Source organism: Rosa chinensis, chromosome 1 (assembly GCF_002994745.2).
Source record: "Rosa chinensis cultivar Old Blush chromosome 1, RchiOBHm-V2, whole genome shotgun sequence".
NCBI classification, from domain to species: Eukaryota; Viridiplantae; Streptophyta; class Magnoliopsida; order Rosales; family Rosaceae; genus Rosa; species Rosa chinensis.
Window position 1 is genome coordinate 49517934 of NC_037088.1, and position 15788 is coordinate 49533721.

A 15788-nucleotide genomic window follows, 5' to 3' on the forward strand; every position below is an offset into this window, starting at 1 on the left:
TGCCCCTGCCATGGCCGAACGAGCCGCTACAGGTGGTGGCACATCTACCACAAGCACCGCCGGCCAAACTCAAAACCACAACAATCTAACCGTCCAAAATAGAGTTTATACTACGAGGATCAACTTTAATACCTGAGGTGTCGGAATCAAGCTCGCAAGCCGAAATCTATTGTTCACCACTATGGATTGAAAAAGGAAGCTCCCACGAGAAGAACAAGACATGTTTGAAGCCCTGCCGTCGTTGAAGGAGGAAATTCTTGTCGGGTCCGATCGTTCCAAGCTTCGCCTCCTCGATGCACCGCCGTGGGTGGGAATCGTTGCAAGCCACCACCACAGGGAGGAAGGTGACGTTGGTCCTACTCGAACTGGGCCGGTGCTGTCTGTAAAGGTGACTGGAGTTAGGAGTTCCGATCGGGTCAGGTTTGCGGTTCCGGGCTGGGTCGTGTGCATTAAGGAGAGAGAACGGAGGTTTCTGGACTTTTCTGGAACTTGTCCAAAATGGAAAATCTCGAAATTATGAAACTATTTTCGGAAATTCCATATTTATACTAAAATTTCCTAAAATAGTAATAACTTCCGCCTACCATAACTTTCTTGTACGAACTCCGATTTTCATGTTCCACGTATCATGAACTCTTATCGACGCGCTCTACGACTTTCATGAAGGAATAAAAAGTCAACTCTTTGACCCATCGAAAATAAAACGTTTTGAGTAATTATTCGCCCGAAATTCTTCCACTTCACCAATAACATGAGAAATCGTACAAACGAACATTTTATTAATTTCAGGAAATTTCAAGAAATTAATAATGAATTTTTGGGGTATTACATACAAATTGTTCAATGGTTTATACGCACCTTAAGCTCCTTTGAATGAATACTGCTTAAGAGTTGAGAATTGAGAGATGAGTCTTCAGAAGATTTTGATAACTTTTGTAGTTTGAAATTGGGTTAGAGGCTTGTAGAAGAAAATTCTCAGAAGAAGATGATCTTCTGATTTCTACTTTCTACACTAATGAATATTAATAATAATAATAATAATAATAAAATATGTAGAAGCAGAATGACATTTCCTTTAATAAAATGATGATATTGGAAAATCCTAAGAGACTAGTTGTGGGAATAGCAAAAGACAATAACTAAAGCCTAGATAGTAGGAAATTTTATTTAAAACAAAGAACAAAAAAGTTAAGAAGTTTAAAAATTGATTGTTGAATCGATTAGGGGGCCACACATATATAAATCTTTTGACTATTATAATGTTTCATCTTTAGAGACTAGTCATGGGAATAGCAAAAAGCAACAGCTAGAAGCCTAGATAGTAGGAAATTTTATTTAAAACATAAAACCGAAAAAGCTAAGAAGTGTAAGAAATTGATTGTTGAATAGATTGAGGGGGCCACATATATATAAATCTTTTGACTCTTATAATATTGAGTTTTTCTATTAGAATCTCCAAATTTACTCACCTAACCTCCTATGTTTTTTACATCTCCTATCAAATTTTCAAATACTAAATTTACTCACTAAACCTCACTAAAGTTCCTCAAATAATCTCTCTTATATAATTTGCAAACAAACTATTATATTTAAGATTAAAAAAACTTAGTCATTTCAATGATTAAATTACTCTATAAATCTTAATTACATATTCATTCCTTAATCAGACAACATAAATCGCTTCTTCAATAAATAAAAAAATCAAACACAATGTATTGAGTTTTTAAAAATTAATTTCTAATCAACAAGAAAATACCATGAACTATTTTGTGGTTTTTTTTTAACCTTTTTTTTTTTTTTTATGTTTTAGATGTGCAAAAAAAAAAAGATTAATCATTTTTTCTTAATGTTTATTTTATTTTCTCTATTTTCTGTACCGCATGATTAATTATTCAAATTTTATTTATTTTTTTTGGAAATATAATGGATAGAGTTAGATTTAGGTCATAATATGATTTATTTTGTTTTCCCGCACCAATATGCATTCAACATGTATATCATATATTTTTATGTTACATGATCTTAATTATAGTTTTAATTCTTATTAAATATATATGAATGCTTTAATGAGTATGTAGTGAAATTAGAAAATGAAAATACATAAGGAAAATAATAAAGAATGCAATCTAATATTACTGAATTGGAAAGTCTAGAGAAAATCAATATAATATTTTTTGGATATAATTATTGTCTTAAATAGTCATTTTATAGTAGGTTATATATGTCATTTAATAATTCATAATAGAAGTGAGGTCAAATGAGCCGATTTGGAGGTCCTAATAAAAACACTCTATAATATTTCATACTAAGACTAGTAGTGGGAATAGCAAAAGGCAACATCTTGAAATCTAGATAGTAGGAAACTTTATTTAAAACAAAAAAGCTAAGAAGTTTAGAAATTAATTGTTGAATAGATTAAGGGGCCCATATATATATATATATATATTTTAACTATTATAATGTTTCATGTACTATGTTTATGGATTGTGAAGAAAACTCATAAAAGTTGGTGTTTGGGGGTGGCCGGATTTAATAAAGTTCAGCAACTAGGTGTTAGTCTGTTAGACAAAATGTCATAGTTGGTCCAACTGTTAGTTGATATATCAAACCAAAGGACCAAAATTTGATATTTTTAAACCACATGGGCAAACACAGTCATGACCTCAAACCACGGGGACCATTTATAACATTTGCCCTTCATTTTTTTGTATGAAATTCCTCCCAAACCTACTTGTAGATATACAATTAATCACCCAAATGTGGCCGGCCTCAATAAAGATCAGCAATTGGTTGTTAGATAGAATGTTATAGTTGGTCCAACTATTAGTTGATATAAGAGCATCTTTAGCAATGCTAGCCATTTTTTAGTCAAATTTTAGCTAAAGTAGCTAAAAAGTTATTTTAGCTAGCCACTTTAGAATTACGTCTGCATCAATGCTCTCTATTTTAGCTAGTTTTGAATTTATATGATTTTTTAAATGAATATTAAATAGTTTAAATGTATTTATAAATTACATGAAAAAACTTAAATGGAATGTTTTAAATTATAGAGAGACTCATCCCGCTCTCTATATTTAGGAGCGAGATAGCTAAAAGGACTTAGGAGTCTGGTGCAGCTGCTAAAATAGATAAAAAGCTAAACATGCTCTCCAAAATAGCTAAGGAGCCACAATAGAGAGTCTGCTAAAGATGTTCTAACAAACCAAAGGACCAAATTTAGATATTTTTAAACCACATGGGCAAACATAGTCATGACCTCAAACCACGGGGACAATTTATAACGTTTTCTCTTCATTTTTTTTGTATGAAATTGCTCCCAAACCTACTAGTAGATATACAATTAAATGCCCAACTCAATTAGGTAAGCGGCCTAACCAATTGCTTTAATACTCTTGTCAATTACCTCATGCTACTGAGACCAAAAAATTATAGTAAGAGTTTTGGCATTTATTATGGTGAGGCTATTACTGGTATACAAATTTGTCACTATGCTATGCATATGTTTATCTCCGTCTTTACTCTAAAAAAAAAAAATTCAAACAATTTGCCGCCGGCGAATTAGGATTTGGTCAAGTAGATCAAACAATTGTAATATTTTTTGAATCTCCTGCTTTTTATTAGAAAAAATAAATAAATCAAAGCAAATAGCGAGCTAGTCTTGGTCATTACATGTAATGCACTCGTATGTAATCACTTAAAATGTTTGATACATATGTAATGTTTTCAGTAGACATATCAATCTTGAGCATGTGAAAAAAAACAAAAAAAAGTTTAATCCTTACATTACATGTGATGCACATCTATGTAATGTTTCATGAAGAACATTTAATATAAATTTTACGCTGCGTTTGGATAAGCAAAATTTTAAATTCTTGAGAAATTTTGAGATGATCAAATCTAGAACTCCGTTTATTAAAATTTCATTAGTCGCAATTTCCATTATTTGGTTGTAGAATTTTAGAATTTGGAATGTTTAATAAATTAAGAAAATTTAAAACAAACTAAAATACTTATAAAAAAAAAATTATTGTTTTAGAAACTAGTAAAGAGATAAGAAGAAATCTTTGCAGGAAAATCAAAATTACACCTATTTTGATGAAAATTTAAGTGAGAAATTTAGACAACCAATTCCTTCATTTTTTTTTTCACAAATTTTTTTATAATTTCTATGTTTAGAATGTCAAAAGAGGTAATTCATGTTTAGGAATTATCAATTCCTCATTTTCATTTAAATTCCCTTTTTTATTCCTTCATCCAAACACACTATTAAACCAAAAAAAAAAAATGCAATTGTTGGCACATGGTGCATAGTGTAATTATGAGCATGACACTGTTAGTCTATTGCAACCTACAACCATTTTCACATTAGTGTTCTATATAAGATGGCCACAACAGTTTAATATTATGTACTAATTAAGCATTTTCCATTATCCATTTTTCAGTAGATAATTGATCACAACATATGGCTTCTTTTAGCTCAGATCATCATGATCATGGAAATCCAGAGATTCTAGTACAAGAGAATAATCCATTCATTAGGACATTGACACTCCACAAGCCTAAAAAATTGAATGTTCTCTCCACTCCCGTGGTCTTGCGGCTATTTGAGCTGTTCCTCAACTACGAGCACGATGCCTCTGTCAAGTTAGTCATTCTCAAAGGTAGCGGAAAAGCTTTTTCTGCCGGTGGTGATGTTGTGTATGTAGCACATCATCTCTATAATGGCAATTTCAGATCTGCTCTCTAATTGTTCACAATTGGATATACCTTAATGTATTTCCTAGCAACAAAAACTACACAGCAGGTTTCATTTCTTAATGGAATCACTATGGGGACCGGGGCAGGTATTTCTATACACGGTAGCTTTCGTGTAGCAACGGAGAAGACAGTGTTTGCTATGCCGGAAACAGCTATTGGAGGGTTTCCTGATGTTGGTTCTTCTTACTACCTTTCAAGACTTCCTGGATTCTTTGGAGAGTATCTTGGTCTTACAGGTGCTAGATTGGATGGTCCTGAAATGCTTGCTTTGGGTCTAGCAACTCACTATGTCCCTTCATCTAAATTGCTTTTTCTAGAAGAAGCCTTGATAAGAAAACTAGGCGCTTCTTCAACTAATACAAGGTCAATTGATGATTATGCTACTATTTCAGCTATTCTAGATGAATACTCTGAGCAACCAGTTCCAAAAACGAAGAGTGCTTACCACTGTATGGATGTTATTGACAAGTGTTTTTCTCAATCAACAGTGGAAGAAATATTAAGTAGCCTAGAGGAGGAGCTTGCTACCATAATCAACATAAATGATCACCATGAATGGTTATCGTCAGCAATTCAATCACTAAGACAGGCATCACCAACAAGTTTGAAGATTGCTTTAAGATCGATTCGAGGAGGAAAGCGACTTCAAGAAGTTGGTGAGTGTATTATTAGCGAATATAGAATTATTTATCATATTTTGCGTGGGGAAATCAACAAGGACTTCATGGAGGGTTGCAGAGCTATGCTATTGGACAAAGATAAGAACCCAAAGTGGAAGCCTTCTAAATTGGAGCTTGTCACGAACCAGATGGTTGAGCACTACTTCTCTAGGTTGGATGATGACGAAGAATTAAAGCTCCCTCAAACATTCAATTTGTCTGTCACTGCCATCTCCAAGATTTGAGAATAAGAAGATTATCAGTACTACTCCTCAAAAGCCAGCAACTACTATAGTAAAGAAAGAATAAACTTGGCCGGAACAATATGGAATGTTCTCGTTATATTAAATTAAAATGCATGGATCCATTCAAAATGTAGACAACTAGATCGAGTTGGGATCACTAAATAATTGCTAGTTCATCTTGTACTCCTATATTGTAATACCCCGAAAATTGGTTGTTAATTTCTTAGAATTTCCTGAAATTAATAAAGTGTTCGTTAGTAGGATTTCATGGTTCGAAGGTGGAGCGAAAGTGTTTCGGATGAATAATTACTCGAAATGTTTTATTTTCGGGGAGTCAAAGGGTTGACTTTTTATTCATTGAGTTTCTCTGAAAACTTCCTTAATGAAAAATATAAAGCGCGCCCACTACAAGAAATTTGGGTATATGCAACGGGTTTATATGCAAGGAGTCAAAATTCCTTGCAATTGGTTGACTTATACAAAGAATTTTGTGAATCCTTGCATTTGGCTCTTTGAGTTTGCAAGGAATGCAACAATTCCTTATACTTGGTCTTCTCAAATCTAAAAAATAGTAAATTCCTTGTATATAGATTTAGAATCCTTGCAATTATTGCTGGGCGGGATTTTTTAGCGCTCTCCAAACCACAATTGCAACGATCTAACTCGCTTCCTTGTTTTTATTTGTGGACGCTCTCAGAGCCTTTATCACTCGACTGACTCTAGTTAGAAAAAGAAGAAACAAAAGTTCTCTCTGGTCCTTCTAGATCGATGAAGAATACACCCAAAACATGAAAACCCCAAATCCAACTGTCAGTGGCGAAAATGGGCTAGTCGATTGAGCTAGGCGTGAGGGTGAAAATCGGCCGACTAGGCGGGCTGACGGTGCGCGGTGAGTCTGGGTTTCTGTAATTCTCTTAATTTCTGCATCTGGGTCTTCACTCTTCAATCGATTTATGGGTTCTCTTAATTTCTACTTCTGGGTATTCAATTTTCAGTCTTCAAGTCTGGGTTAGGCTCGAACTCTACTGGGTGAAGCAGCTTCGATTTCAGTTTTCGACTCGATTTTGAAAACCTCAAACTTAGTAAGTTGCTACCATCTTTCTTGCTTCGATTTCTGGGTTCGAATTGCATCTGTTACTTTTGCTATACGCTATACATACGACTTTGTTCCCTGTGGTAGCCTATGTACTTTTTTGAATTAGATATAGAAGAATTGAATTCTTTGGTTTAGGATTATTGAAATAACTAAAAGTAGGGGTTTGGTTTCGATTTTGATTTTGATTGAAATTGAGATTTTATTGATTTCGATAGGTTATTAAAAGGTTTTTCATATTTTTATTTTTGCAGGCAATCGAAGAGCTGAGTTTTTGCAGGCAATGGAAGTCTCGCTTTATATATAAGAGATTAAAGCCAAAGCAGCCATCGAGGCCTCTCCATTTTCATTGCTTCAGTCTCTCCAAACTAAAAACTCCCACTCTCATGTAAATACCGATTTCTGATTCTCCTTTATGCTCTATTTAGCTGCCTAGGAACTGAAAGAAATATGATTTTGGTTTCACAACACTTGGTAATTCATCCAAGTTTTGTTTCCGATTAAATGTTTCAATTTCTTTGCCTCAACAACTGAAATAAATGAGTATATTTATAGACTATAAACAACTCTCAGGTATCCCGACCTGCAAAACCCATAAGTCGAAACCTTTATATTTAAACATTGTTAGGCAGATTTCTCCAAGGGATTAGATTAGATAATCATATGTCTTCAGCTAGCTTTATAATATCTTACTCTTCAAGTTTTGTTCTTATGCCTTTGCTTTTATTGTGCATCTTCCATTGGTTTATGGTTTATATTGTTTGAGTGTTGGTGTTAAACAAAGTTCGTAATTGATGAATTTAAAGAATGAACTAATGGAAATTGATTTGCAGTTGCAAAGGCGGTACAACAAATTACAAAGAAATGACGTTCTGCCAGAGTGGAGGAAAGTTCAGACTTCTTGGACATGAAGTAAAATGTTGGTTGCATAGCACATATCTGTTCCAATCTGGCAACTGTCGTATCTCAAGAAGAAATAATGTAATAGTGACTTGATTATCTAACACACTTCATATTCTAACTGTTTTTTGCTTTATTTTATCTGACCATATAGTGATATATAGTTACGTAAAACTAAAATTCAGTTGTTTCTAGCTATGAATATCGAAAATAAGTTGGTAGTGCAGGGAACAACATATGTTCTGCAAAAGAGAGCTAAACCTAGATAAAGACAAAGTTGTCCTGATACTTCTTTGTTTGAGTCTATCATACCTCTGATTATAAACTGAATTTCAAGGCCAAGTTAGTGTTTAATTGATAAAACGCCAACTGCATGAATTCCTATATTCTGCAAAGGAATAACAAATTTTCTGAATCTGCAGGGAGCGTCCACCAACTTCATTGTTTTTGTGTAATCGTTTTAGCATATGGTTTACTGGTGAGAAAAGTTCTGTGCAAGGTTCTTCAATAAATTTGGAGAAGGGTGCTCCCAAATTCTATCATTTCTGCTAATGAAAGTATTTCCAAAACTTTGACATAGTTTTACCTCAAATCAATTACAGCTGCATTCCATCTAATAAATCCCATAGCTAGCGATAAAGCTTTGAGAATCATGCTTTTTCTCTTGCTGAGCAGTTATTTCTCGCACTTTCTAAATCCAAAGAAACATAACATTGACATGGATAGAGCATACAGTGGCTACCGTACGTAGTAATGATTATAAACTTTATGTATAAAACATTTCCAGTTGTCTTTGTTGTTGTTTTGTATATTGTATTGGTTATGGATTTCAGTGGTATAATGAAGTGATACCATTGTTGCTTCATTCCGATGTTTCGGTAATGGGTATGTGATTTTTAGAGACTTTCTCTTTCTGTTCCTTCTTAGTCAGTCAGTTCAAATTTTGCTAATCCAACTCAATGCAGACGCAGTCCGTTTCATATTTCATTTGCACACTATATATACTAGCTACCTAATGTCAGTATATATATGTTTTCTACAGATCGATAGACTTTGGTCCAATCTTGAATCTTTAATTACCAGCCGGGTTCAAATCTTCTTCATTTGCTTCTCAGATCAACGCGGTTCAAACCCAGACTCCATTACAGATTTATTAGTTGAGGTAAATCCCCATTTCCTTCTTTCCAGTTCTTTCTATCCTCGATCATATTTTCATTTTGTGCTCCATCATGATTATATATTGTTGGTTTCTTTAATCCACAAGATCGATCCCTTTTTTCTCTTTTCATTTTGTTTTGTGTTCATATTTTTTTCCTTTATTCGTAGCTGGAGAAAGCTGCACTATTTGATGAGTATTTTGTTAACAGAAAGCTGTATCCAAATGTTGATTTCTACTCTGGTTCAGATATAGGTACTTGTCCTTGTATAAAGATATGAAAGCTTGTAGGTTCCTATTTGTAATTGGTAAGAAAGTATTGACTTCTTGTTAAACAGAGCAATCGGATTTCCAACGGAGTTCTTCCCAGTTTTGTTTGCAATCCCTCGAATGGCTGGTTACATGGCACACTGGAGAATCCCTGGGTGATTCTGATACTAAGATCATGAGGTCTGCACAGGTTAGTTCAATTATGTGTTCAGGCATCTTGAACATTGTTTTTTTTTTCTTTTTTCTCGAGTTATTGTAAATGAACTTATATGTCCTAATCATTAGTTACTTCTATGAGTGATCTGCCATGTTTCTGGCCATGCTGTTTCTCAGCTTTTCCTATCTTCTGTTATTCAGGTATATATTGGGGAGTGGCTCCGGCACTATATGCCATTGAAAGAACGGACACTAAACAAAGATGCAGACAAATTGTCTCAAGTTTCTGTTTCAAACATCTCTAAGCGTCATTTGTCTGAATCTGGAACTAGAAGTGTTATGTGGTGAAGTGAAATACTGTTAAATAGCAATTTTTGATGTACAAACAAACTAATTAATTGTTTTTAATTCAATGAATAAAAAAAAATCTTGAATGACAATTGGGGTATTTTCTTTTATTCAGTTTTAAATTTTTTTTTTTTAACTAAATGCAAGGAATGATATGCAAGGAATTCTCCTTGTATATCAGCTAACCATAGTTAACCTCATGTGTTAATTCCTTGCATTTGAGATTAATAATTCCTTGCATTTGCAAACTCAAATGCAAGGAATTTTCAAGTTGTTGTATTTGCTCTTTTGTAAGGGCCTCTTTGCAAGGACTCAAATGCAAGGAAAATTCCTTGCATTTGGGTTAATGCAACGAATTTCCAGCTTTTTACAAGGAAAAAATTCCTTGCAAAAAGCCTTTTTTCTTGTAGTGTCAATACGTGTTCGTACATATGCAGAACGCCAAAGTTGGAGTTCGTATGAAGAAATTATGGCCAATGGGAAAAATTTTCCATTTTAATTAAATAGGAAAAATTGGAAAAAATTTGAAAAAACTCAAACTTTCCAAATCAAGAAATCTTGATCCGATATTCTCTCCCAAGCCGCCTGCGACCCGTTTTCTTCTTCCAGCCATATCTTCTCCGTTCGGCCACCACTTGGTCTATTTGAACCGCCATTCTCTTCTTCTTCGATCTATATGCTGGTGGCGCACAGCGAATCGCCCCAGGAAGACGCAGCACGACGGCGGCTCGCTTTCGGTCTGCCTTGATTTCTCCTTCCTCTAGCCACCTCTGGCCGCGCCACCAGTCATTTCTGGAAGCCCAGGAGAGACTGATCATCCTCTCCAAGTGGCTTGAACCAATTCACAGCAAGGAGGAAGAATCAATCAAAAAAATCCAAATTAGGTTTTCTCAGATTTCTTAAGCTTTCGAGGTAATTTCTGGCGAATCCTGTCATTTCTGGACTTCAGTGTAGTTGTAAAAGTTGTTGTAAATATTTTGCATAGGTTTCATGACCCAATTTAGGGGTTGTCGGCGGCGCGTGGAGCCCACGCTCAACCACTGCCGACAGCGCATCTGGGTAGCTTTTGGGTGTTTGTTTTCATGGTTGTCATCTACTCATCGAAAGGAGCATGTTGATATATTATGAGGTCAAGTTGTGACCATTTGAAGCATGCTAATTTTTTTGTAGTTTCGATTTTTTTGGTTTGCGATACGTGAGAACCTGACCATTGAATTGTTGTATATTTTTGATAAATTGATCCTGGAGGTCTCGGAGGAAGTTTTGTCTCAATTGACGAAATCTTCGGATTTTGGTTCAAGTGCTTAGTTCGAACCGTAACTGCTTTCGTTTTAATCGTGTACTAAGTTGAGAACTTATTTTACTTAGGTGCTTAACTGAGAGGGTTTTGTACTTTATCTTGGCTGTGAGAGAAGACGCGGCTGGATTTAGAGGTGAGTAATCTCACAAGGTTCATTTATGAACGGGGTTCACTTATTATTTTGGATTATTCGCTAAATTATGAAATTATTTTCTGAAAATAAATATTTGTTTTAAATTATATGAACTTGATAATCTACGGCTCATGGGTAAGTTAAAATGATGTTTTATTATAAAAATGATTTTTCTCGAGTTTTGCGATTGTGGACTATGGTTGGTATTAGTGGCATTCCTGAGTGAATAACTACGTGTGTGTGTGTGTGTGTGTTTGAAATATATATGTATTGGTGGATTTGTTGGGATGCAAGCAATATTTGTGAGTGAGTTCATATTATTGTTTTGGGGATGTGACTTTTCGGGAAACAATATGTTGTGAGAAATGATATTTTATATTGTTTTGAAAAGTGTTTGAAGTTTTTGGAGTCTTGAGTAATATTTTGGGTCTAGTGCAACTCGTTTAAATGTTTTGATTTAAGGGTTAGGTTGGCCTAAGGATCCGGGGTTGTAGGTTGTAACCTCAATGTAGGAATATCGGAATACCAAGTCTTTGGCCGAGTGATTAATTGTTAACGAGTCAGTTAGAGCTCTAGTTTGTTTGCCAACTTATTGTCATAGGGCATAACTTTGTGTTATGGCACTTGTGGGTATATGTTTTAAAAAAGAGTTTCGGGTGTGTACTTTCTTTTATTGTCCAGGTTAGACCGGAGTTTCATATTGAATTGTTAGGTTAACGATGTTGTCCAAGTTGGACCGATTTTCTTATTGATTTATTAGGTTAACATTTTATATGATTTTGTTAGTGTAACTTGTGTTGTTTCTTTTGGGAAAAGAATATTGGGGTTTTAAGGAATCATGATGTGTGTTTTGTTTACCTTGGGTTGAAAGGTTTTCCTCAATATTCGTGTGAGTTGTGTGGTTTTAGTATTTGAGTTACTCATATAGGGTTTCAAAAGCTTGCCGGGTTTGTTTTGTGGCAACTCGGTACACTATTCCATGGTGTAGGGGTTAATCTTGCAGGTCAGGGTAATTGCTGATGAAACTAAGTTTCTAGTAGTAGCTGTACCGGTAGGAAGCTATTTTGTGGCTTTATTGTTGTTAAGATTTCCGCTGTGTAGTGAGCTCTGAGGAGCATTTGCTTATTATTTTGTTATGCAACTTAGTTCGTAAACTTGTGTAATGTATGACTCAGTGTGGACTGTGGACTCAGTTTAGTTTGTTGCTTAGTTTAAATGAAAAAAAAATTCTATACACTCTAGCGTTTTGTTGAGTTATCGCGTTTCGAATTTGAATTTTTAATAAAATTCAAGGCGTGATATATATATATATATATATATATATATATACATACAGGGCCCTTATAGTGAGGGATCCATTTTTTTGGTCTTTTATGGGGATAGGGGATTAAACTAACTTTTCGATCACATTTTGACATCTCAACTGTTTAGTTTTTAGGTCCTAATGTATAGACAATTTCTGCAAATTTTCAGCCAAATCAGTGATCGTTAAGGCATTCAAAACGGTGATTTATAATTATAAGTATGAACGGTTCAAGTTTGACAGATTTGGTTCGTCCATTGATTTAATCTAGTTTAATACCTTAATGATCACTAATTTGGTTACAAATTTGCAAAAATAATCTATACATTATGACCTAAAAACTGAACGGTTAAGATGCCAAACGATCACATAAAAGTTGTCTAGTGCCCTATTCCTATAAAAGACCAAAAAAAGGGATCCCTTAGTGGAAGGGCTCTATATATATATATATATATACACATATCCTATCCAGAGTGAGGCCTCACTCTGAAATTAACGTGTGAGGTTGGAGTTTAGGGTCACTTTTCGGTCTCATATCCTCATCTCGACCGTTCAGTTTTTATGTATTAATGTATAGATCATCTCTGCAAATTTTAAGCCAATTTGATGATCCTTAAGGTATCTAACTCACTTAAACCAATGGACGAACTGAATCTGTCAACCATGAACCGTACTAGTTTAGGACTTAAAAACTGAACGGTTAAGATGTGAAAATATGATTGAAAAGTGGGTAAAAACTGAAAATCCGTACCTAAGAAAAACTGCGGACATCCGCAGTGGAGAAGCTCTCTGTGTGTGTGTGTGTGTGTCTATATATATATATATATATATATATATATTTGCGAGTATAATACTTATGCATGCCTACAATGATTCATATATATATATATATATATATATATATATATTTGTGAATGTAATATTTTTTTTTTAAGGAGAAGACGTCAGAGTATATATTGAAGTAGTCAATCAGTTTGTACACAAAGTAGCTATGAAGCCATTGAATTCTGTGGGGACAGACCACTCCAATACAGATCAAAATTAGAACCTAATGCAAACCTAGCTAGAATAGTGGCGACCTTATTTGCATTCCAAGTAATATAGCTGAAATAAGAGCCATGAAGGCTCCCCAACATAGTGGAGATATCGTCCCCAACATAGTGGAGATATCGTCATAAACTCTACCCAGCAAAGAAGTATTCACCCCTTGTGAGTTGATGGTAGTCACAGCGTGCTGGCAAGCAGACTCAAAGGCAACTGGAGCAAGGCCAGACCTATCCACCAAATTGCATGCCGCTCGGCAAGCCAAAGCTTCAACAGTTTGAAGATTTGACACCCATCACACCTTAGAGCAAACACCACCCACTATTGAGCCAGAACTATCTCTAAGCACAACCCTAATATCACCGGAAAGGCTTGAAGCGTCATATATCCCAACACAATTAGCCTTAAGCCAGCCCGGGGAAGGTGGAGTCCACTGTGAATTCCTTCTCCCCACAACCTGGTGTGAAGGAGCTTGAACTGACATATGAAGATGATAAAAAGAAGTAACCTGGAAAGCTAACTGATCAAGAGATTCAAACCTGCCATTCCAAAGTCTCTTATTTCTCTCTTTCCACACAAACCAGCTCAATATCAAGAATAAGGAAGCATTTGGTTTAGTTAGATGCCCCAAACACAAAGCCAGCCAATCACGTACAGAACCAGGCACCATATGCAATGTCTGCACTATACCCAATGAAGGAAAATAATTCAATAAATCCTTCACAAAAGGGCATTCACAACTAACATGCATAATGGTCTCCTCCTCAGCATTACAAAAGAAACAACCATCCAATATAGGTACTCGACGAGAACAGAGATGTGAATTAGTAGGCAAAATGGAAGAACAAACCTTCCAAAAGTGAACTTTAATTTTTCCAGGAACATTTGCGAACCAAATAGACTTCCAAAAGTTGGCAGTCCCACCACCTTTAGAAGAAGAAGAGCCCCCATGTAGTAAATCAAAAGCTAGCAAATATGTGCTCTTCGTAGTAAAATTACCTTTAGCATCATAATGCCAAACTAATCTATCAGGTATATCCCGTCGGCTCAAAGGAATGGCCAGGATTAGCTCAGCATCACACTGATCAAACCACTCTCGCACCAAGTCGACATTCCAACAGAGTCCAGAAAGCAGATAATCCTTGACCCAGAGAGGACCCCCTTCCATACGAATAACAGGCCGGAAAGTCACAGATCTAGGAATCCACGGATCATCCCAAGCATGAATAGTCGCTCCATTCCCTACCTGCCACCTTATACCACTTCGAAGTAGTGATAGAGCAGAATAAATGCTACGCCAACATGCAGAAGGAGATGATGTAAGAACACTGTTCCAAATATCACCCTGCGAAAAGTATTTGGCCCCATACAATCTAGCTACCAACGAAGTGGGATTACAGAAAAAGCGCCATTCATGTTTAGCCAAGAGAGCAGTATTGTGTGCATGTAGATCTCTAAACCCCATCCCACCAGCTTCCTTAGGTTGGCAAAGTTTAGCCCAAGAAAGCCAATGAATTTTCCGATTCTCAGCCTTACTACCCCACCAAAAACGAGCACATAACTGATGAAGTGAATCACAAAAATGTTGTGGGAGCATAAAGCAATTCATAGTGTAAGTAGGCAGTGATTGAGCAACCACCCTAATAAGAAGATCCTTACCTGCACCACTGAGTATTTTACCCTGCCAACCTACCAGCTTCTTACTAAGCCTTTCCTTAATAAAAGCAAAAGGCTCAGTTTTATTCCTACCCAAATAAGTCAGAAGACCCAAATACTCCTCATGCTTAGGCACAATCTTGACCCCCAAGGAATCAGACAATAGACTCTGTAGACCACCACACACCTTCTTACTAAACACCACACTGCTCTTAGCATAGTTAACCTTCTGCCCTGAAGCTAACTCTTAAGTAGAGAGAACTGACTGGATATGTGTGAACTCTTCCTGGGTAGCTCTACCAAAGAGTAGACTATCATCAACAAAAAGTAAATGGTGAATAGTTGGCGCCTCTGGGCATATCTAAATACCCTGTAATAAACCCAAAGTTGCTTTACACTCCAACAACATAGAAAAGACCTCAGCACATAGCAAGAACAGATAAGGGGACAATGGGTCCCCTTGCCTCAACCCTCTAGAAGGAGACAAATAACCACAAGGTTGTCCATTAATCAGAAAAGAATAACGGATAGTTGTCACACACTGCATAATAATCTGGACCCAAGTCTCAGCAAAACCAAGCCGCAACAATACTGCTTCTAGGAAACACCATTCCATGCCATAATAAGCTTTACTCATATCCAGCTTCAATGACATATGTGATTGCTTTCTTTGATGTTTCCTTATGAAAGCCTGTTTACTCCTTTCAATATTCCTTTATCAAGGTCCAACATATATTTTCATTTCCTCAGTTTCATGAATTTTCTTG

The 15788-nt window shown here is 35.6% G+C and overlaps 1 pseudogene; it reads left to right on the forward strand.

Annotated features, from left to right (window-relative positions):
* The first annotated feature begins 4430 nt into the window (after positions 1–4430).
* LOC112182634 lies at positions 4431–5979 on the forward strand (annotated as a pseudogene).
* Positions 5980–15788: the final 9809 nt, after the last annotated feature.